Source organism: Streptopelia decaocto (genome assembly GCF_964273445.1).
Source record: "Streptopelia decaocto genome assembly, chromosome: 5".
Taxonomy (NCBI): Eukaryota; Metazoa; Chordata; class Aves; order Columbiformes; family Columbidae; genus Streptopelia; species Streptopelia decaocto.
Window position 1 is genome coordinate 63238210 of NC_138659.1, and position 25023 is coordinate 63263232.

Sequence of the window (25023 nt, forward strand, 5' to 3'; positions counted from 1 at the left end):
CAGCAGAGAATCAGCAGGGAGCTCTATCTCAGATGAGCATCCCCATGACTTAATGCCTTCACCGTTCTGCTCCTGGGGTGATACCATTTATGGACTTTTCTCAGGACAGGGCCTAACATCTCAGCCAAGTGCTAAATAAGTAACAGAATGATGATTTCATTCTTCTGTTTAATTTAGGTTTCACAATCTGCAAGAATATCACCCTGAGCCTTCTCCCCCTGACTTCCCAAGCTGATTTTTATTGCTCTCCCATCACTTTTTCTCTGGGAAGCTGGGCTGTGATCCTGCAGGAATAAAAGAGCTCTGCACCCATGCAAAGCCCATGTTCTTGGCACTATCAGGAGCTAAGCTGTTTGTCCACATTCAGCATTAGATTTACATGGGACAAGAGAGGCTGTGTTCTAGAAAACAATGTTTTCACCAGAAGTCTGAGGAGTTTCCAACTTAGGGCTTTATTTGTATTTTAAATTTAGCATTTGCAGATGTTTTATAGGCATCCAACTATTTCAACAAAATGATCACTTGACAATATGATATTGCTAGCCTTGAACTTGGGCCAGATTGCTTTGTTTACATAAGACCACCTGCAGCCATGGTATATTTTCTGACCTTCTATGGAGAAACAAAACTGTGAGTAGGGGAGCATTACTCAGGTCTTTTTTGGTTCATGAATGAAGCCCACTACAACATGTACAGCAGGGTATGAGAAGGAGATGAATTAATCATGACACGCTACAGAGAATGAAGTGCTGGCCATTCATTTAACAGTCAACCAAGTATCTGAGAAACTATACGCCCCTTTGTGGTACAGGAGCATACGAGTCCATCCCAGTCCTACCAGCAGTGACTCAGCGGTGGGAGGCATAGTGTCATGGGCTATTCCTGTTCATTTGGCCTATTTCAAATTTCCATGAAACATTGACGGAGAACTAAAAAAACAAAAGGTCCACTCCTGAGCTGAGCAATGGTGAGGTGTGTCTTGCCAAATGCTATTTGTAATGTCAATGTACAAGTATATCTGCCCATCTCATGTTCCTTTACCTTTGCGCAGAAGTTAAACACTGTCAAAAGGCAGGTCTTTGCAGAATGCAAAGGGTAAAGCAGGAACATTTACTAGAGCTTTGAGGAAAACATCCTCTCTTCCCGCAGAAGTACCAACCAAACTACCTTGTAATATAAGTACAAGGTGAAATGTTAAACACCACTGTTTCTTAACAATATATGACCTTGTTCTGAGCAACTGAACTATGGGTAGAGTCCAAGTGTCTCTCTGTAAGAGGTGATTGTACTCAGAACCAGCCAAAAAATGTTAAAGCACGTAAAACTTGATGTGCGAATCTTATTGCCATCTGGCCAGTGCAACCAGTTTGCTTATATTAAAGTTCATGAAGAGCAAGGGAAGAACCTCTTGATTAGAGTTGGTTCACAACAAGAATTTATTCAGCAGCTCCAGTCTTGTGTTTTAATGGTTCAAACAAAATAGGTTATTCCCAGTCTAAATTATTATCAAATTTTGTTTTGCCTAACCAGTTCATAATCACTGAGACAAACTAGAGCCTGGTTAACACATTTGTCAGAATGTCCACCTGTTTTTAAGGAGATGGTCAATAGGCCTATAAACTCAAACCACAGCAGTCTGGTTTTGTGGGTTTTGTTTGTTTGGTTGGGTTTTTTGTTTGTTTGTTTGTATTTGGTTGTTTGTTTGTGGGTTTTTGTGGTTTTGTTTGTTTGTTTTTGTTTTGTTTTGTTTTTGTGAAAACACAGTATGTCATCCTTACTGCGTGTCTGATCTTCACTGCTTTAGCACAGTACTGGCCCTGATCCTGCAACCCTTATGCATATGCACAAAAGACATCCAAATCAGTGGGAGCAGAGCAAAACTTCCCGCAGGATTGTTCCCCAAGAGCTGTTTGCTGTGAAACGTGATGACAACAGCTCTTGCTTTTGCCTCTGCAGAGGACTTGCTGCTACCAATGGGAAAGCACAAGGTCTGAGTCCAGCTGGGAGAACGTTTCCCTGGTGTTTCCTTCCAGCCGTGTATAACCACACAGCGGTGAAGGACCCAGGAGCCCTGTGCTCTTCCCAGAGCCATTTTGTGTCTGAGAGTTTAAATGAAGGCTTAGAAAGCATATCATGAGCAGAAATGTATCTCCAGGCCTTGAGGGCATTTTGATTCTGAACCTTGGCTACAGGAATGCCCTGGGTACAACACACAGAGTCCAGACTGAGTTAATTGGGTGAACCCACTCTAGCAGCTGGACATCACTTGGCAGACGCAACATGTGCCGGTACCACTCGCTCTTTCTCATGAAAATCATTGCTCCCCAGCCCGCCGGCCTCTTTTCCCTGAAATGATTGTTTCTTTGATTCACAATGTCCGTTTACTCTTTACTTGCTCCTTTTACAAATATCTTTCTTACGCCCCCTTCATTTCCTTTGCCATCTTGGCCTGGAAATGGGCCTCGATTGTTTCAGCTCACACAATCTGAGCAGAGATGAGCTGCAGCCAAATCTCCCGTCTTGGGCTAATTAATGACACAGTAGCACAGTTTCCCCGAACAAAAGTCTGTCACATTCCCCGAGTTCACATGTTAGCCTTTGTGCGAATCGAGAACTGACAAAGCACTACCCCAAACCTGTCTCTCCATCGCTTGTATTTCCCATTTAATCTGTTTCTCCTTCCTCTCTAAACTCTTTTCTCTGTCTTTCAGCAAGTGTGAAACAATTTCCTCTTTTCACAGGGGCCTAGTGGCAAGCAGATTAATGAACCCTTAACACAACACGGAACGCTGCTGCCAAAAAATGTATGAAATGCATTCAGCAGTCCCCACAGTGCACTGTGTGAGGGACAATTATAGAAAACAAAAGCTGCGGAGCAGTTCACTTAGGTTTCCAGCAGTCCGAAGGGTTTGTATCAGAACTACAAAAATGACCCTGACTTTGCTTTTAATTTTTATTGGTCAGCACTGGGTACCTTTTATGACTTTAAATGTAGCAGAAGTCAGGTCGAGTGGTAGGAACCTGCAGCCTCCTTCATTCCTGGTGCAACTGCTCTCCAGTTGATGATTTGACATCAGGGACAAATTCAGCTTGCGCTACCCCCTGACATTAATGTGCTTCTGCTTGAGCTCTCTGTATTGTCCTGAACTGGAACTTAACGTTTTATATTTCAGAGGGGCTTTAGGGGCGAGATCCTTTGATTTCTCACTGGCCTTTGCAGTTCCACACTAACCCTGCCCAATGGCTCTATATACAATATTTGGAAAATAGCTTGCTTTCTTCTTTCTTTCTTTCCCTTCCTTTTTTTTCTTCTCCCCTCCCTCCTTTTTCCCCCCTTCTTTAATGAGCCTTTGTTGGTCCAGCTTGCTCTCTCAGTCTCTTAACACACTTGTGTGTGGAACACTAACTCCTTGAAATGCGAAACAGATGGATGAAGTGTGGGACTCGGAGATATTTGTTTTGGAACAACGCTGCACATCAGTGTCTGTGGAAGAATTTCCAGCAGCTGGGTAAGCCCGCTGAGAGTTTCCCAGTTTCAGTACAAAAGAGAGTCCCCCAAAGAACTTTTGGCGGTCCCCAGATCTCCCCCAGGGAGTTTTTGCAGCTCATGAAATGCAGACTTTGCACTCCCAGGCTGACATACAGTACTTGCAAGTTCAAGTGCTAAAGGTGAAGTTATTTTATTTTGGGGAGCTTCAGGCATTTTGTTTGCTTGTTTGCAAATGTTCAAGAAGTGATGTGATTTTAAAGGCGGTATTAACAGTGTTTTGGACAGCAGCTTCCATACTAAGAAATAAAATTATGCTTTGTAGCCACTAATGACTACAGCCTCCCAACGCTCCTGTGGAAAAAAAAAAATAAAGCAGCCTGGTTAATTACATTTTGTGTATGGGAACACAGAAGGTGAAATCCAGGTCCCAGCTGAAGTCAAAAGGAAAATTCCCTTGATTTCAGTAGGGCCAGGATTCCACTGGCTGTGATTAGGAGGCTGAGTCTGCAAATCCTTACTCAGAGTCTGGCCATTACACAGACAAGAAGCCCATTGTAGCTGTGCACTCGCATAAACAAGACTTAGTGGGAACGGGTTCCCAGACCTACGTTTTTATTTTCAAAAGTGGTCACTGATTTGGGATGCCTGGCTTGAGACACCTGAAAAGGCTTTTTCACTGTCAGGGAACATTCGTGTCTGAAATCCACCAGAGCTGGACGTAAGGCAACACCTCCAAAAAGTCAATCTTGGTTTAGCAATCACTCTCATAAAACTTTGGCTTTTTTATGTCACTGTGAAAGGCCAAGAATAGCAGACTCGGGATTTGGGATTCCTTGTCCTTGGGACTGTCTATAAATACTTTACATTTATCATTTATTTTGTGGATATTGGAAGCATGTGTCAGGATGGTTATGCTTATCTACCATGAGTTGGAGTGTTCCCCAAGCAAGGCTGGCAGCCACATCCCTAAGCTGGAATATGCCCACAGAGACAAGTCACCATGAAGCAATCCGTGTAGAGGTGACTTGAGGTTTCTCAAAAAGTATGCTATGCAGCAACAGTCCTCAGGCACTGCTGTCCCCAGGTGCTTCCCAGAGGGACAATGGCAGGTTGTAACGTGGACCTGGGGGTGCAGAGCTGAGATGAGGTGGGGACTGTGAGAGCACGAGAGTAGAGCAAGGGGTTTCAAAGGTTCAGAGCACTGCATAAGGAGCAGGAGGGTGACTGTGGGAGGAAGATTTGCTTTCTTTCAACATCAGATTCCCCCCTCATCCCTTTAGCACAGCACATCTGAGCTCAGCCTGACTTTAGTGGCTTCATCCCGCAATGACGTCTACCTTCTGGTGGCCACTGTTCTGCATGGGAGACCAGACACCTGGGCCCCACAGTGCAGGGAAGACAAAAGAAAAGCTGTAGAGACACCCGATCTGAGCCCAGGGAGTGCACCTACACAGCATGGGCAGGCATGTATGGACCTTGGGCTGGGTGAATCCCTGGTAAGCTGTGCAGACAGCACTGCTGCACCTTTGGAGCTGCTGTTAGTGAGCCAGCAGGCAAGGGAGAGAGATTCTGTGGTGCACCAACCTTGCCTGGGCACACCAGCAGGGACCCATTGAACATGGTCCCAAGTTCGGCTATTTAGAGTATTGCTGCATTGCAGCAGTTTGCTGTCAAGACCCTGCAGAACCAGGGGTGCGAGCAGAACTTTATGATCTGGGGAGCCCAGAGCTGTTCTTGGTGCCCTCGTCATCTTCATGTCCAACCGCTACCTATTTCTAAAGCATGTTGTGATATATTGTGCAAACTTACAGCACATCAGCTAGTGTGTGGTAACTTGTGCTTGCACATGGCCCCATGAGGTAGCTGTGGTAAGCCCTTGCATTAAATATAAAGTAGCTTAACTGTCAGAGAGCAAGGGCTGGACTGCCTTGCATCTATCATGGCTTGCAAGCTCACAGTGTTATCGTGGAGCAGCTGATGTGCTGCAGATTTTCACCTTAGCATTTCTTGTGGCGAGCTGTTCATGTGGCTAGACCCATGGAGAAAGCACATGAACTGAAGTTGGGCTATTGAAATTCCGTAGGGCAGCACCTCACTCATACACACACACACACACATATATATAGGGTTTCTTTCTGTGGATTCCTGCTTTCCAGGAGATTAAGATCAGCTGAACCAAAGCTGACAGTGAAACTCTGCCAAAACTGGCAAATGACAGACAAAAGTCAGTTATTTGCTCTGGTTTCTGGATTTCTGTGAATAACTGTACTTGTTTCCCTAGTACCTTTACTGTGCAGATATCAGAGGGCCTCACAAAGTATTACAAGCACATTTTATGTGTGAATGCAACAGATTTAACACCCTTGCCTTTAACTCAGGCTGCAGTCTGATATAACATTATTGTAATTTTCTTAAGGCCACACAGAGAGTGAGAACTGATGGTAGGAGGAGATCCTGGGTCCCCTGACCCTGGTCTGTGCTGTCCAAGCACCTTCCACTGGCTCCAACCTGGATCTGAACCTTGTTGAAGTTTCAAGTCTATTTTGCCTGGTCTGACTTGGCTTAAGAAAATATTGCACAGGCAGCAAGGGTGGATTGATGGGGGACGTTTATGATGAACTGGCTAGAGACTGATTAGAAAATATCAATGGCAAAGGAATGAACAAGGAGCTGATGCAAGTGACAGGCTGATGAGCAGTGACTGTAACGAACATGGTGGAGAAGGGGTCCTCTATACCAAGGTGCTTAGACTAATCTTTCCCCAGGGTGTTTATTTTACAGTGGAACCCAGTGGAAAAACAAGGGCCCTGAAAGCAGAGCTCTCCAACTGGGACATTGGTATTTCCCTGTCTACCTCTTGACTCTGTAAATTTTTGTTTTCTCCAACACAGGCTCATGTAACTTGGCCCATTGTGTGCTGTGCTGGGCTCAGCCCTGGGGCATGAGGTCTGTGCTATGGCTCCTTGGATGGAAGGGAACTGAACATGGGTTAACCAGGCTGCTGCCATCGTGCCAGTATTGGGCAGAAGCTCAGCAGCCATTAAATTAAAAATGAGAAGGTAAGTCCAGTAGATCTTATCTCACAGATACTGGGTCCTCCAAACTCTGAGAGACTCTAAAGTTTTTGGATTTTGAGAAGGTGACATGGTCTGGGCTGGCTGTAGGTGCTTCACACTGTCATGAGCTTTCCAGTTCTCTGGGGAGGGGAGAGGTAGGAAGGGACCATTTTCTGAATGTGCCTACATCCTCTTGCCATCTATATGGGGAGCTAGAGCTCTGAAGGAAGATGTGAGGAATCACCCAGTGAAAGCCTCCTGTTCTTTTGGCACTTCAATACCTATGACAACTAAAGGAGACGTTCCAGCTTCCACCCAGACCTTCAGGAGCAGGGTCCTGAGAGGCGAAGTGCGTGTGCCCAGTGCGTTGTCTTTCATGGCTGTCTCATGGAATCAGGTCAGTTTTATTCTCATAGCCTAGTTTAGGCTTGTGGAGGTGAGCCACATTTAATAGATGCAGTTCATCTTTTTGCCAGCTTCAAACCACGCTGTTATTGATGTTAGTCTGTTAACATAAACTTATTCATAAGGCCAAAGAATGTGAATGTTTTATGGGAGGTGGAAAAGGTCCTTGGACCAGGATCAGTTTGAGTTCGCTGTTTCTTTCTCTCTCTCTTTTAATAAGAAAAGATAATAAATGTTATCTACTTATTACTTATGTGTTGAGCCAAGACTGGCTGGAGAGCTCAGAGAATGACACTGCGTGCTTTCGTGAAGCCCCTCTGAGGATGATGAATGCAAAGCACTACACAGAGACCAGCACTCCCATTTTGTTCTTTCTTGAATTTTGTTGGTTTCCATGCATTTATGGTAATAGCGGATTTAGTGCTTTCACAGTGCATACATCTCTGATATCTCTGAAATGTGGGCCTGCGTTAAGGAAGCAGCCATGGGCAGGACCATCAGCTTGTCTCTCTCCTGCAAAATTGTCCATCAGGCAAAGTGAATAGCTGGAGTGTTCAAATCCTCTGAATGGTAGATTTCATGAGCTCTGCTGGTGCAATGGTTATAACCACATATTAAAAAAAAAAGAAAAAAAGAATGAATTTGTGTCTGGACACAACAGAGTTGATATTGCCCCTTATTCTAGTTGTATCTATTTCACTACAGATGCATAGCTTTTTCCAGGTCACTCTGGCTGTGTTTGGGTGCTTAGCAGAAAACAACTGAAGGCTGAAGCACTGTCTCCTTAGATCCATCTCGTATGTTAATGTAAGGAGAGTTTTGTTGTTTGCTCATTCAAAGATGTACTTCCACATGATGTCACGCATGCAAGTCCTCTCATGATTTTATTATGTAGAGTTCTAGCATTAAGCCAAAGCTATACTCTCTGAGGTAGAGCTTTTCTGAAATAACAGTTTCCTATCGAACAAGTGTGGCTTAATCACTATTATATATTTTTGCAGGAATGTGTCAACTCTGATGATGTTTTCAAAGATAAGAAGTTGAAACGAATAATTGTGACACTAGAATTCTATTTCAGTAATGCTGAAACATTTTGTCATAGTAAGAAAAATCTTTATTACCTTCAAAGATAAAAAGGTTTGCTATGCCACTGGTATTTCAATTAATTTTATTTAGACTCTTGGGTCATATTAAAAACTGTTAATATTATGCTGATTATTTTACACATAATATTTAACAGACCTATATTTGGTAGTGCTCAGATAAAATATCTTAATGGTGCTCGTTATTTCTTTTTTACTAATTTCCTTTCTGTGAGAATTATCTGGGTTTTGTTCCAATAATCACAACACCAGGATTTCCCAAAAGATAGGTATTCTGGTTCATCACTGTCATCACATGAGGGACCCTTGTTCATGACTTGGACATGTGGATTTGTTCCAAGTGCAGCACAGGCTCCAGAAGTCCCAAATCCCCAGAAGCTCCAAAAGCCCCAAGAGCTTGCCATCAAAGTGGAAGACAAGGGTCACCAGATGGACAGAGACAGATGGAGAACTGCAAAGAAACCAGGAGACACGACAGGTCAGTCTGGTGGCAGCCATCTCAGTGGTTTCGCCTTCAGCTCAAACTCAGATCTTGCAGACCTGTCTTCCTTATGTTACCTTTAACACTTTCATGTCTGGCCGTGACCAAAGACACTCTTATCTGGCCATTTTAAAAGGCCTATGCACCTTACGCCTAGGTCTTCCAACAGTTCTGGATATGATTTTGACTCACCTTTGTGAGGTCAGAAGCTCTTGATAAGAGATATCAGGACTCATTTGTAATTTTTTCCCCTTCACATGGCTTTTCTATGATATGTGAGAGGTTAAGCCAGAAAAGGTATTACATACATACAGTAATTAGTAGTAGTTGTTTGAAAAATGCCAGAACAATGTACATTTTTTTTAAGTGGAAAGTTTGAACTAAAGATCTGTGTTTTATATAGATGTGGCATGCATGGCTGGCTAGTATCTAACCCTTGACCAAAAGTTCTGGGCTCTCAGAGAAGATTGAGGATGTAGCGTTGGTCAATACCATTAAACACTTTCATTTTCCAATGACAAATGACCGTGGGGAACTAGAGATTGTGTTGCCTTACAAGACACAAAGGTAATTTTTATGCTTGTTAACTTCTTCCCCTAGAAGGGATTATTATCAACGTTATTTGGCCAAAAGTGAACAAAAAAGCTTATGATGGAAGAAAACAAAAATGTGCTTTACAATTGTGAAGAGCAACAGGGTTGATGCTGGCAGCACTGCTGACAGCATTGGACTGTTGAACAGCAGGAAAATGTGAACTTTCTTATTATGTGGGTGAGCCGTGTCAAAAACCAGTACAGATTCTGAGAATCAGAGGATATTCACTGATGTTGTGTGTTTCTGGTTAGATGGTATTTCTCTAGGTAACAATAGATTTATTTCCTGAAACACTGTGCTACAGGAACAGATCCACACATCTCTAGCTGGTAGTTCATCCCCAGATGGGATCTTCTGAAGGGTGTCCTATGGAAATGAGAGATGAAAACTCTGAATTTCACTGGAGTCAGCTGTGGTTCTGTGTGCAAGTTGATTTAAGGCTGATGAAGTGGTGACACCAGATTGGATGTGTTTCTTCAATATCTGCTAAGCTTTGGCCTAACACGACTTCAGTGAGAGCTCTATGTATGTGAAGGCTTGAGTATCATAATCCAAACGAAATACACCGTGGTGGAGTCAGTTCTGGGGTTAATCATGTTAGCCAGTTAACCATGGGTTTAGGCTATTGTGGAAGGAGGCAGAAAGAAACGTATCCATTCACAAACTGGAACTGCTGCTGCTATTTTATTAAACATCTGCATTCCGAATGCCAGCAGAAGCTGCTGTTTGAGCATTTTATTGGGATTAAATGCTAAGAATAAAATAAAGATTGCTCTATTTAAAATCTACTACAGGAACTTGGCAGGTTGAAAGAAATCAATTTGTCGCCAGAGATTTTCGTTAAGTCAGTTACAATGAGAAGATGAGGACTTCCGCATCTTTAGATCAACAAAAGGAATAAATTATTGCGATAGCCGGGGTTTAGAGTGTTTAGCCCTTGCAACACTTTTTAGTGGGGCAATAGCCATCAGCTGACTTGAAAGTGTATTTTCACCAAGAAACCTTAAGAGCAGTTGAAACTAATCTTGGCAATAAGGATTTAGTCTGGCTTGCATGCCATATCACTCTATCAGGAAAAGCTAGATGAGTTATGTAATTACATGCAAATGTTTCTCAGGATTGACGTTTCCTACTTTCAGACTGAAAAAAAGAAAAAAAAAAGATATGTCTTATTCTTCAGATGCATTCATTAGAGAAATAGAAACTTCTTATTTTTTTTAAGGGTTTGTTTTAGGGAACTCTGTCCTCTGAAATCCAAAATCAGCCTTGGAGATTTGCACATTTTCTCTGAATGAGTGCCTCTTCCAAAGAGCATAAACATGCCAGCATTTGAAAGTAATTATCAGAGATATTTTAAGAGGAAATCAGGGACATGTTGTGGGAATGGAGGGAGATATTTCTCATTCTTCTTTACTTTTTGGGTTATGTTGCACAGACATATGTTGCACATAGAATGAAATTCACTCCTGTGCAGAAAGTCGGCACAAGGCAAATAGATTTTGGTTGAGCCTGAGGGCTTAGATTAGAATTAAGTGGTGAGTAGGTCCAATGCCACCCCTCGGTATAAGTGTGAATTTTATTAATTAAAGATGTTCCATTGTTCTGAGCCAGCACTATCCCACTAACACTCCCAACACAACACTCAGACCTGTCTGATGGGGTATAAGTTTTGAAAGCCAGGAGTGTTAGATGGGGTTGTCGTGTTGTCCCTTGTTATAAAGATAAATTCCAATTTTGGAGAAGGTCAGATGTGGGATTTTCTTAAGTTGAGGTTACTCAAGTTGAAGTTGTGATCTGAGCTTTTGATTGCACTGCATTAAAAGCTACTTCAGGTCCTGCTCCTCATAAAAGGTGTTACTACTCTTGGCCACATTTTTTTGTTGCCTTTAAGTCAAAACAGCTTATTCTCAGTCAAAACATGTTCTCTACAGATATAAGAGGAGGATAATAGAAACTTTTTGTTCTTTGTATTAAAGCATTATTTATAGAGTTTCGTGCCCTTTTTCACTGCTTCATAAAGAAAATTTAGGTATTTTAACTTCATTTATTTATTTATCCCTTCTTCTTATTTGTTACAGACACAAAAGCACGGAGACCAGGGTACCAGCATATGGCTAAATATAATAATAAATTCATTTACAACTAATACTTGTTGTGGTGAAGGTTACTAGCTCAAACTAACTAGTAAGACTTCTGTGAGCAATAGTAGACTGTGGTACGCTCTGAAGTTGAAGGCAGCTGTAAAGACTTCCTGTGTGTTTAGATTTCCTGAGGAACTGTAAGGCAGAAGTGCGAGCATTAGCTCTTCTCTGGGAGAAGCTAAAGGGACTTAGCACAGCTACAGGACACAGCGTGAAGCCCCTTCAGCATGCCAGGACTCAGCCTTTTGACTTTCAGCCATCCCAGTCAGACACTTTCCAAGCCATCGCCTGCACTGGAGCCTGCTGATGCTCCAGTCCTTGTAATTTAAGTGCTCCCAGTCAGCCCCTCTGGGATCCAGAGGTGACGAGGGAAAAATTACCACAACAGCCTTGCAAATCTGCCACGCAAGACAGAAACCTTCTAGACCTTGGACCCGGCAGTCAGCCCCATCACTCCTGACTCTGCAGCCAGTCATGGTTTAACCCCAGCCAGTAACAAAGCCCCACACAGCCACTCGCTCACTCCCCTGCAGCAGGATGGGAGGGAGAATCAGAAGAGTAAAAGTGAGGATCCTTAATAAGCAAAGCAAAAGCTGAGCATGCAAGCAAAGCAAAATAAGGAATTCATTCACCACTTCCCATGGACAGGCAGGTGTTCAGCCATCTTCAGGAAAGCCAGGCTCGATCACACATAATGTTTTTTTTGAAAAGACAAATGCCATCACTCCAAACATCCTCCCCTTCCTTCTTCTTCCCTCCAAATATATACCGAACATGATGTCATGTGGTATGGAATATCCCTTTGGCCAGTTGTGGTCAGCTGTCCTGGCTGTGCCCCCTCCCAGCTTCTTGTGCACTTGGCAGGGCATGGGAAGTTGAAAAGTCCTTGACTACTTAGCAACAACTAAAACATTATCAACATCGTTCACATTCTAAATCCAAAACATAGCACTACACCAGCTACTAGGAAGAAAATTAACTCTTACTCAGCTGAAACCAGGACACAGCCCCAGGATACAAAATCCCTCACCCAGCAAGTGAAAGCCCCAGCTGGGACCAGAAGCCTGAGCTGACTCCTGTGCAAGCACAGCAAGTCATGCCACCATGTTGCTGCTAGGACCACCTGTGCTACCATCATCACATGGCAAGGTAGGGCATGGATAAATGGGAGAGCAAGGCAGAGACGGAGTCTTCATGACTGGGAGCCATGACTGCCATCACTGGGGAAGCTCTGCCAGTCTTAACAGTGGTGGGAGACTTTTGCCATTTGAGGTAAGTTCTAACAAGCAGGTAAGGTTCATGAATAAGAAAGCTTCAGAAGGAGCTACATCCCACCTAAGCAGCTCTCTCCAGTGTAAAGGCAACAAGCCATGTGGGGAGTCATGGGTTTGTGAGCACTTTGATCTGCTCCCACCGTGTTGATACATCTCCTTTCAGTAATTCCAGGCTGGGCTGGCAGGGCCAAATATAGTTCAGATAATGCTATTTTTAAAATATCTCCATTAGCTTCAGGAGTAATAGCATGTGAATGAAGAAATCAGTTTCCCGTGGTGAAGCAAAGAGTTTTTCTGGGAAGTCAGAGTGAGGAGGAAATAACCTCAATGAACCAGTTGATCAGGCCTAAGATAACAGGCATTTCAGTCTAGAGCACTTCCATTTGCTTTGTTAATTTATCCTCATATCCAATAAAGAAATGGATAATTCAACAATGAGTCATTATTAGGCATAGCAAAGCCAAAAATGTATTTGCTGGCAATTCTTAGACAGTTAGCAGTCATTTGGAATACTGTTCTCCCAGCAGATGCTTTCTCTATTTGTGTAATTTGTGGAAATCCCAGAAGGAGAAAAAAAGTATTTGTGAGGCAAAATCCTCTGTAGGAAGACTGAATATTTTCATTTTATTAGCATTGTTACTTTTTTCTGTTCAGGTTCACGCACTGCTTTTAAGACTGAACTTGGTAAAAGGCTGAACTATGTGCCTTTAAGATAAACCACAGGGAATTAGTATCTAATCAAGCAATGGATTGTCCAAGCACTGTTTGTCCAAGCATTACACAGACAACATGTAATGCTTAAAAGGTTGTGAATTCTTTCAGTAGTCAAGCCCAAATATTTCATATGATCAAATTAAGAAAATGTGAGATTTTGTGCAATGGGGTAGAATGAAGAAGAATAGCTACACAGACAGATTGTTTTAAAGCTTTCTAGGGACTACACAATAGCTCTGGGATCCCTTGGGTAAAAATGAAATAGCTACACCTTAGGAATATAATGGAAAGATATTATCAACTGTGGTTTATAGGAGATAGAAAGAGGGTCCAGTCAGACTTCCCACGGAATATGTGAATAATCTATGAGAAAGACTGAGCCCATTAAGGGTAACTACACAGTATATGCTAAACCTTGATAGATGTTATACGCTATTGGAAGTCAACTACTTTTCTTTCTGGATAGCCTTTTAATTTATGCTTTAATATAATATTTTAAAAATAATTCTGACTGTACTGGCACTTCTGACACACAGACCATAATTTCAAATCCTTTTATCAGCACATGTATCATTTTGTCTCATACTAGTAATAGGATGGGAGTCAAGGAATATCTATAATTTCACCTCATGCCTCTTAGCAATAATAGAGTTATGTGTTGCAATGAAATACTGTATAGCTCACTATTTATTGAATGAGGCCGGAGTACTGAAGAAGTTGGGTCAATGAGTGTTTCATGCAAAGAACATAAACAGTCTTGGGATCAAGCTAAGGGCTCCTGTGTCTCACTGAGCTCCTGAACCCATAGGCTGCACTCCTGTCCCCTCTGGTATTTTCCTTCTGTCCCTATAAGCGGTGAATCTCTGTTATGTGGCTGGGGTTGGAACACTCCCCTGCGTGGGGAAGGTGCATTCACTGTGCTGCAGGGAAAGAGGAAACCCAGCGAGGTGTCCCAGGTCTTGGCCAGGCTCTGTCATTGCTAACAGTGGCCGCAGATTGTGGTGGGAGGTGGCACTGCAGCTATCACTGCCGCAATGAGCTGTGTTCAGTCTTCTCTTAGTGCCTCCAGGGAAGAAGTGGAAGAGGTCTGCAGCAGTGGGTGCTGTGAGCGGGAAGTGTAGTATGGGGATGTCAGACTTATCCTCTTCCTCTCACTTTCCCTGTTAAAACCACACAGTGGTGCTGGCCAAAGCACTTTTTGACTAATGTGTTGGCAGCGCTGAAGCACATTCCCACTGTACCACACCTCTTCAGGCACTGGACAAGGCTTGGAGTGTACAAGAGAGGATTTGACCCAAGGAATTCTCTTGGATTTAATATTAATTTAGCTGAGCCGTTTTGTCTGTTGGCTTTTATTGTTACTTTCTGGCAGTACAGACTACAGAAGCTAAGGACTCCTATTGCTGATATTGTCCAAAACACCCCGTCACCCTTCCTATTTTTTCTGCACCCCTCTGAATTTTTACCTGCTTTTCTGTACCTGCCCTTCTCTATCCAGACTCCCAGAGCTCCCTGTCCTTTACCCAGCTCCAGACCGGCACTGCAGATCCCCTCCTGTTCTTTGATTTTCCAGTACTCCACATTGATGCCAACTCTTACCATGTCCTAGGACAGGGGAAATGTGGTCACAGAGCACAGGTGGGGAGATAATTCTTTATTCGGTAGGGAAATATCTGTATGACCTGGTCAGGATGCAAGGACTGACATGAGGAGGAAACCATGTGGTGTGATGTTGTTGAGACTCAGACTCCAGCATCTAATGAGTCTCCATGTAAACTTGTGCAAGCTGTAACTTTTCAAAGGCCCACAATGCAGTCAAATTTGAGTGAGTTTCCATCTGCAGCAGCAAAGAAGTAAACCTACCCAGCCTTCACCAGTAAGACAAGGCACAGGGTGATGAGTTCATAACCCCAGCTGAGTGTACCTGTTTCCAGGGAGGACCCAGCACAGTTTCCTGGAGGAAAAGTATCCAGAAATCCATTTACTACAAAGGGAAAAAAAAAGTATATCCTCCCAAGCGCATTCAGGGAAATGGCTAGGTCATGTTGGTTAAACCTTTATGTAAGAAAAGTCAGCATGAGGTGGGCATTTGTTGAATATAATCCATCCAAAACAGCAACATTTTGGGGTATCTAAAACCTACCAAAATCATGGGGTTACAGTGAGAAGCTCAGCAAAATTTAGCTGTTGGTTATACCAACTGCACCAGCAGCGTTGTATCTTGGTTCTCACAAATTTCATTGAAGTCTTTGCTCTAGGAAGTCTTAAATCCAGTTGATCAGACTTACTGAGCAAGATATTGAATATTCGCAGTAGGAATTAAAAGCCAGGGATTGTGGCCAACTTCAGGATTTGATCTTTTCCAATAATCAGAGTTTGATCAAAGCTGACTTTCTACACTGCTGTTTGAGAAGGAGCCTTTGCCCCATGAAGATGCTGAGGTATCTGTGAGGCAAAATAGTGGTCATGTAATCTTAACTTGTCCTCATTTCCAACTGACAAAATGTATTGAAAGGCACTAAAAATATGTGGCACAGTTTCTTAAGACCTTGTTTCTTGGAGCTGACTGCTGTAGTTTCTACAAGACTATTACATGGCTAGAATAAAGTCTAAGGGTTTCTTATTTAATCAAATGTAGGGCACATGATGGTCTGCAGAAATATGCTGGTGGTGGCTGGGTGGGAAACATAACGATTTATTGCTTTTAAAACTGATCCATGAAGCCCACCAGCTGTGAACATTAGGGCAGAAACCTGCACCAGGGAATACAACATGATGCATTGTAAAAAGAAGTCTCTGTTGAAGTCAGTTGATGGACTGTGTGTTCTGGAGCTACACACAAGCTTTAAAACAGGTGCCAGCAAAAAGAAAGCAAAAGCCAGAATCCAGCTGACAAAGGCAACATGAATTGGGCAATAAGACTACTGGTAACCTGCAGGAAGAAAGGCAAAGGGCAGTAGAAAAATATTGATTTATTAGTGTGAAGTGGAAAGTACATGGGCCAGGTCAAAACCACTTACTTTTCCAAGGAAGTTTTAGTTTGATTAGTCAATTATTTGCAGTGGGAGTAAATGTTATAAGGCAGTGGATGAAAATGCAGAGCCAGTGGTTTCTGATTTTTAACAGTGCTTGCTTGCTAAGCATTCATTTTTTATTTTGATTTCATGGCACTTGGATAAGAGAGAGTGTAGGTGGCCTTTCAGATTTGAGGAAAACCAAATAAATTGTGCTTCTGCTTGTTAGGACAAAATTTGTCGAATCCCTTGTAATGGCATGCCCCTTTGGAGCAGGTAGATGCTTGGCAGAAGGAAGACAGCTCCAAGGAATAGTTTCCTACTGATAGAAACTAGTATCTCCCAGTCAAGTAAGGCCTAAACCAATCAAAAAGTGTGAACCAAAGATACCAGTGTATAATTCCAATCTTTGTACAGTAATAAGATTTCATGATTACTGCTTTGAAGGCTGCACTCTGGTCAAGCAAGATAAGTATTGGCAATTTCCCTGAGCCTGAATTCAGTAAGATATCACATGTCACGTTCAACGATGCTCTCTGTGTGCTGTGTCGAGATCAAAACCTGGACTAGAGTGTATCACACAGATCACACTGCTTGTTAGGTGATGGTGCAGTTAGGATGGCACAGTCTATTTCAATATCAGGAATATTCAGGCCTAGGGCTTTTGTGGGTCTGCAACTATAATTGCAGTGAGGTTTTGAAGAAGTTGTAAAGACCAGGTTTTTGCCTGATATAAATTGTCACAAGGGAGGAAGGATTCATTCTACTTATGTACAGCTGAAAGCTTTAAGGTGCCAGAGGAAGCTGCCTTTGAAACATCAGTAAATAAATAGGTAAAGACCGTGTGGCCACTACCCTTTGCTTAGTGTCCTGACTGATGCTTGAGTGCCACCAAGGCTGAGGACCACCTCCTTGTCACATCTTCAGTAGGGGCACAATGTATAGCTGGATTTGGTATCAGACATGTCCAAGTGCTGGAAGAACAAAGTTGTGTTTGAATGACAATGTGGGAGTAAGCATTTTACCAATAATCTGCTTACTAAATGCTGTGTTAAATCTCTCGAACATAACAGAAATCAGCCAGCATTAAAGCACTTGTGAACCAAGCCTATTACCAGCAATGAGTTTAAAGATGTCTTACTATTAAAGAGGAGTCTCTTAGAGTTAAAACTGTAAAAATGTGTTGGGTTCCAGACTTTGACACAGTCTTTCAAGTAAAATGAGACAAACTGCTTCTAAGTCTTTGTGTTGCTTGGGTAAAATCGGGGTCTTATATCTTCCATTGTTTCTTGCTCTGGAGGAAGGGGAGCAGAAGCTTCTTTTATAACTCCAAGGAAAAGGAAATGATCTGGATTGAGACTGCTAGTTGTTGCCACGATACAAATAATAAGTACTTAATTCTTACGAAAATGTTACTGAATTCATTTGCAATAAATTAGCACTAGTTATTGAAACGTTATAAAGGTTTTTTCTTTGCATTACAGTGATTAAAGCAGATAAATAAGAAGCTGGACAATTTTGTGTGTGTGGGTACTGTGTCTTAGGGCTGCCTCTAATACCCCCAGTGATCTTTCCATTGTTGTTAATGGGTATTTAATTGGGATTTATTTCCATGGAATTTTTGTACCTTCAGATCATTACAGCACCAGGGGAATTTTATAGCCATGGGGATCAACATGGTGTCTCTAGAGGTTCTGTTTGATGAATGAAGTTGGAAAGAGTTGACATATAGTTAGAGACCATTATCATTCAGAAACACTTAGAGAAGTGAGAACAATCCTTTTCAAAGGACCCTCTTTGTCCTATGCTGTCTGCCAGCCATCTCTTAAACAATCCAAGGAAGGTATCTAAAATTTTCTTCAGTTTTTAATTGATCTTTCCTCAAAATCCTGTATGCCTTTAAAAAAAATTTAAAAGCTTTTATTTATTTTATTTCAGGGAAGTGAAACTGAACGGAACCATCCATCTCTGGAGGACCCAGCTATTGCATTTTGTTCCTATATTTCCCCAGTTTATAAGAGAAACCATTGATCACAGATAGAGAAGAAGAATAGCTGGGAAATGGCAGCATTGGCATGTGACTCAGGAGAGGAGAAAGCAGTTCTCCATGCCACAGACTTCCTGTATGACCTTGGGAAGTTAACCTGTTGCTCAGTGCAGAAGAAAAAAACTGGGTTTCTTCTGCTTTACTAGGTAGAAGATTGAGTCAATATTTAAGACTCTGAATGAGCGATGCATGCCATAAAACAACAAAGGCATAATAAATACAGTTTATCTCATCCTGTGGCTTCTGCAATAGGATTACCCAAGATACTCACTGTGTTTCACTCAAATTAATCTTCAGGGCTGGGCTATTGCCACCTATGTACAAGTTTGGTGTCTTTAATGTTTTAAAATATGTGAAATTAGTAATGCTTCGTGCGGTGCAATTTATATAGTGAAGGAATCTTCCACAATACTCAAAGTAAGTCACCAGTAATACTTGATGTTTAGCCAAATATTCAGTGTTTAGGGAGAATTTAGTCTGTTGTGATGTGGAGCTCTGGAGGACACACTGCTTTTGGCTTCCTGGATCAACAGGAGTCTTCTCATGAGGGAAGTCTTCATTCTTATTACTGGGACTGAGAAGAAGATAAAGGGACAAGGACACTTCGGTTGCCTTCTTTGGTGCTGATCAGAAAGGACACAGAAAACCATCTAGTCAGGTGAATGGAAAACATAAGCTGTAGAGGCAGAGATACAAGGAAGAAAGGTTTAAGTGGTTCTTTGCTAAAAATTACATTCTTGTTTGTGGGATAAAATGGATTTTTAAAGAATCTGTTTACAATTGCATGAATTATATAAGTATCCATTATGTAATTGAATAATAGCATAATCTTCCGTAATGACAGGCAGAAGCCTTCTAATGTTTGGGACAGGACTGCTATTTTCTTCTTACTTGGATATCTTTCAGATCCATTGTTATGCAATTCTTTACATGATGTTTCCTTTCTTCCCTCTTTGAAATTCATCCATGCTAACTGGCTGTATTTATTCTATTATCATGCTTCCTTGAAAATGTCTTTTCTTTATTTCCTATGTCTTGATAGCATTCCAAGCGTACCATGCTGTGATGCTCTTTTTTCTTGCTGTTGCTGGTTTGATCCCCTGGATCCAGTTCTTGCACCTCTACACCTGTTAGAGCTAACTCCAAATATGGGCTAAAACTATCTCCATGCAAGGTGAAACAAAGGTCTTTGAAGGACAAAGAAGAACTTTAGTGAGGCTGGTTATAGGCTTACAAGGGATTTTTTTCCTTCGGTGGTTTGAATGGACAAGAAAGACAACTCACATGAGTAAGCATTTGTGAGTTCAGCACCTGGAACAAATAATCCCTTGGTTTTTTTAAGTATACGCTACTGCTAAGCTGGTTATATTTTTCTTTGAAACGTGTTTTTGCTGGAAATTTTACTACTACAGTGAATTTTCTTGTTTCTTCTTTATTTTGACTGTTCCTTGGTAGCAGCATAATGTGCAGATGAAAAAAAAAATCTTTCAGTGAATTAGCAATATGTTTAACATTGATGGCATTTTTCATCTTCCTTTCAAACATTGCTATACGGAGTTCATCTGTGGCAGGGCAGTCTTGTGGCTGGGATTTTGGGGGGATGCATCTCTTTTTGAAATTATGAAAAACATCTCATTTTATGAAAAAAAAAACCCACAAACCCCTTGGGAAGCACAGAGGCTTTCATTTCAAAACTGAACTGCTTCTGTCCACTTTTCTTGGAAAATCTTCAAGGAGCCTCCAGATTTTGAATGTTGATGTTTGCAATCTCCTGTAAAAGAAAATACCCCTCAATTTTTTAAAAAACATTAAATTATATACATATTTGAATATTCACATTTCAGTGAATTGCTGACCACAATGACATTTTTGTGCCCTGGAAGAAATTCGGAGCCTTTTTTTTTCAACTTCTATTTCACAAAGCTGCGTTAAACATTTTCTCACAGCATCTGTTAATAACATAAGCAGGTTTATTCCACGATTGGGGATTTGTTTAGCCATAGGCTAAATTAGATTGGCCACATGTGGTGTTCAGAGGGCCACAGTGGGGTACGTGTAACACCCTCTACAAGTAACACTGCTGCACTGCTGAAAAACAAGGGAGGGGGATGAGGGAGGGTTCAGAAGAGTCGATAATTTTGCAGTTTAGCTGGGTTTCTGGCGGTGGTGGTGGTTGTTGTTGTTGTTGTTTTGAGTTGCGTGTACTACGTTTGAAGAGAAAGCCAGGACTGGTTGGAGCCTTAATAAGAAATAAAAAAATTGGAGGTGAAAGGGCTCACTGATAAAAGAGCTGCTTTCATTTACTGCTCCAGGCATCTGCTGTAAAGGAGCCAAAGCGAATGTGCGAGCATCAGAGACAGTCGCAAGAGGGAGGAGGCAACAGTCAGAGCTGTGAGTAACTGTACATAAACATAATTTAAATCAAAACAGCTGAATAACAATTTAGGACATAAAAGGAAAGAGAAAAGGTGGAATGAAGTAAAGAAAAACAAGCCCCACAAATTGACAACAGTCAAACGAGAGAGGAACGTGGAGGTGCAGCAAATGGAAGACAAAAAATCAAGCAAAGCCATCAGAGACCGGTGGTTCATTCCTATGGTATCCTGTGGTTCCCAGCTCAATTACTCAATAAGGTCTTGTGCTTTCCAGGCCAAGAGGAACCCTGAAGTACCGAATCTCTCCTTCAGGCTTCTTGTCTTCAAACACAGGGCTCTTCACAGCTCAGCTTCCCCATACTCGCCTCTTTATGCTGTTTTCTGTGGCACTTCGCAGCCCTTGGCTCCTCCGGTGACCCACCATGCTCACTTCTACCACTGCCGTCCTTCTCACTTGCCTGGAGCCACTCACGCTCTTTCCAGACAGGTCCTCCTTTCCCCCAGAAGCCCTCCCCAAACAGTGCTTACTCCTGCTCGGCCCCTGATGGCACCCGCCAGCTGGAGACAGCCAGTCCCAGTGTGTTATCTATCGCTCATCATCTTGCCGTTCCATGTCACTGCTGTTGTCTCTTTCCAGGTTCACATAGGTCCTTTTATAAAGAGGTTTTCATCCACAATTAAGGCTCATAAGTCCTAACACAACAGCTGTTGATACACTACAGGCACCGAGGCCTTTGTGTCTTCTGCCTTTTCTGAGTCCCACCCAGTGTCACTGGCTGGTGTCCTTACAAACGAGTAAGTACAAATTTGGATTTTTTTTCATCCTGTTAAATATTTGGCCTTGATGATACCACATGGCAATAAGTGCCACTGATGACTCAGTTTCAAGTGTGTTTTCCTGACATTTTTATTAAATGTGGAGAGCAAGCAGAACACTGCCAGGTCAATGTGGCTAATGGAGAATGCTGTTGATGGGCTTCACAAAGACTAATTGCCCACTCCTTCAAATCCAAAAGACGTTGTTGTGATGGAACAAAGACCCATCTTTGTTCAGTGGCTGGAGAAGAATGGCAAGAGCAGAAGAAAACAGTAGGATAAAAGGGTGTCTCAAGCAGAGGCTGCTACCCCATACTTCTGAGGATGTTATTAAAGGCTCTGCAGTAGACCTTTCGTGAAATGTCTCCCTGACGCCAGTGCTGAAGCCTCCTTTGTGCCTGGAAGAATGAGGGCTTAAACCCTTTCCAAAATACTTGGGGTTTTGCTTTCTCATTAGTGCAAACATAGGTTTGCTTACATTTTGGGCATGATTCATTTCTCAGGTTTGTAATATGAGAAGAAGCTAAGAAACAAAATAATCCTCCCTCCTTTATGAGAGACACAGTGTTATTTCCCTCCCTGATCTATATGTCCAATTAGTCCATAGAAGTTCCTCTCTGCTAATTTGATATCCTGTTTTCCAGCTTCACCAACATCTGAGCCATCTGATCTGTGTGTGAGCATATAGTAGGATGAGGATATGTGACAATATTTTTTTCCACAGCAGAAATGTGTATATTTTTTCATGCATACATAATTAAAAATGGTTGAAAGCGACTTTGATTAAGCTTTCTCAAGAATTCAAACTAATGTTAATCGTATTTCAGGAGAGATCATGCAATAATATTTTCAGCCAAAAAAGGGAGGCTGCTTAGGGAAAGCCACCATATAAGTAAAAAAAAAGAGCTCATGACTGGAAATATTTTGTTGTCTTTTATTTAGCCTATACTAACAAGTGACCGCTGTCAAGCAGTTACTAGGATAAATAATACATAATAGCAGGGCTAGAAAGAAATGAAGAGTCATAGACAAGGGAGGAGAATATTGTTTCATCTCAAAATTGAAATGAAACAGAGGCCAAAATCAGCAGGGTGGGAAGTCTGTTCCAGATGGCAGGAGCTGCAGAAGCTATTGCACCAACAGTAGCCAGCTTGTAGGAAGAGGCAGAGAGAAATAAGCGAGTTTCATCCCACAAAGTATCAGGTAATGTAAGAAGGGGACTAAGCAGTGCCAAAGCTCTGACTGATGCTTCCTGAAGGGGATAGTCCCACAGTAATTGGGAGGGTCACTGTGACTCAGAAACCCAGCGCTGCAGGGGAGGCGGGGGAGGCAAGGGGGTGAGCACTTTTTTCCTAGATGCAACACTGACTCATAAAGCCTTTTTTTCTTTTTTTGTCTCTTCTGTTAAGTAAAAATGATCTGGCATGTTCTTTTTCCCCAGAAGGTTTGAAGAGGAGATTTTGGAGGGGCATTTCACAGAGCCCAGCAGACAGTCCCATGTCAGCCCAGGTCGGTATCCTGAGGCAGCTCCCCGCGACCCCCCTGTTCTGCCGATGGCCGTGGGACACTGCAGTCCTGCCCGCAGGCTGATGGCATTGGCATAAAACAAAACAGAGGAGACAGGGTTTATCATTGGTGTTCTGTGCTATAGAAGGGGCCACAAATAATTATGGGAGGTGCCCAAAGTCATCCGTAGACGTGGTGAGGATGGCAGAAGGGCAGTCTGGTGTTCAGACTGTGGGGTCATGTTTTGTCTCCTGTGATCTACTGAGCAGGACTCACTCTTGGGAACCACTAGAAAAGGGGTCAAACCTGTAAAGGAAATTAGAAGTGACTTTTTTTAAACTAAGAAAAATTTGCTTTGGTTGGGTATATGACTTCTTGTATCCTCTGTTCATATATAGGAGATATCAAGTCTAATAAGGAATGTCCTACACATCACACTGGCTTCCAGTACTTAAAGAGCTTCTTATCATGGCCCCTGATGCAGGGGTAAGGAAATACAGCAAAACTGAGGTTTTCCAAAGCCCACACTCCCAGACATGCCCCAGCTGGCACTGCCAGCTGTGTGGGCTCTGAACTCAGCTTGGCATTTTCTGGAGATGGTCATCAACCAGCAGTTTATGGCCAATCAATGTGTAAGTAGGGCTGATGCGGAGAGACCTTTGCCCACATTTGCCTCACACTGAGGACCCAGTTGGCCTTAAGATTCATTTCTAAGGCTGAATAAGGTTGAGTAAGGTTTACTCTTGGAGCTGGTAATCCAAAAGTCACTGTTCAGTGATTTCAACTGCAAGATGTCAGAATCCTTCATGTTGAGAAAGCCTCTTGTTAGTACTTTGCCATGTTTCTGCCTTACAAATCAGTTTGAATTTTGGAATCAAATCAGTTAAGTCATTTGGGGCTTGGTGATTTGACTTTGATTTCACATCATTTTAAAGAAGCTTGGATATAAACACTAACTTTTAAAGATGCCAGGCCTAACAGTTGGTTTAAAAACTGAACAATAAACACACTTATTAACTTGCCACAGAAGATACAGGCACTGAATCTGCATTAGTTATTTGGCAGCATCATGAATACTTTCCTCAAACTGATTTGATGACTAAACACTGTTTAGAACAGCAACCAATGTTGCTGAGAAAAATGTAACATTTAGGGTTATGGGTTCCTTACAGCTCCTATTCCTTCCTGAAATTCTGTTCAGCTTTTGGCCTAAACTCTTAATGGAAAAAAAAAACTAAATGATAAATGCCTCTTGAGGCGATGCCAAGATCTTACAAGGTTCTGCTGGCTTTTTTGTTTGTTTGATTTCATTTTTATTTTTTACATCTAAAAATTATTCTTTTTAATTAAAGCCTCAAATCACCTGATCAAAAATGTAAGTTTTGTCCTATTCAAGCAACTTTAAACATCTCAAGAATAATACTTTTTGACCAATTGGTCAATTAGAAGTATCATTTTTCTTGACGCCCAACAGGAAGACATAGAACAGAAGTTCAAAATGTTCAATGAGCTGAAAAATCTGTTTTGCACAAGCTCTGTTGATCAGCCTTTAAAACCAGGGCTGGGCAGTGGGAAGACCTTGCAGGAATCTCACCCCATTGAACTGAAAGGCAAACTGTCCTCTTAAAAGGACAGCATTTTCCAAATAGATTATTTTTTGTGCTTCACCCCCAATTTAGAAAGCAAGCAAACATGCATCTGATACCAGTTTTTGACCCAAGCATCTGTAGGAAAGAAGTGGAAACTTTGCTGCTCTTGATCAGACATATTTTCAAGGCCACAGTATATTTTTCAATAGCTGTATTGAGTTTAGTGCTGCCATCGCAGGGAAATCTGAAAGGAACAAGGTTATTAAAAAAAAAAAAGGAACAGTAACTACTGTTTTTTGGCAAAATGTAATGATAAACCAACAGAAAAGGTCAAAGATAAATCACAGTTGCTGAAGGGACCTTCAAGACTTCAAGGCTTTTCTATTTACCATTTACCTCCTCAGCTCTGCCTTCTTTT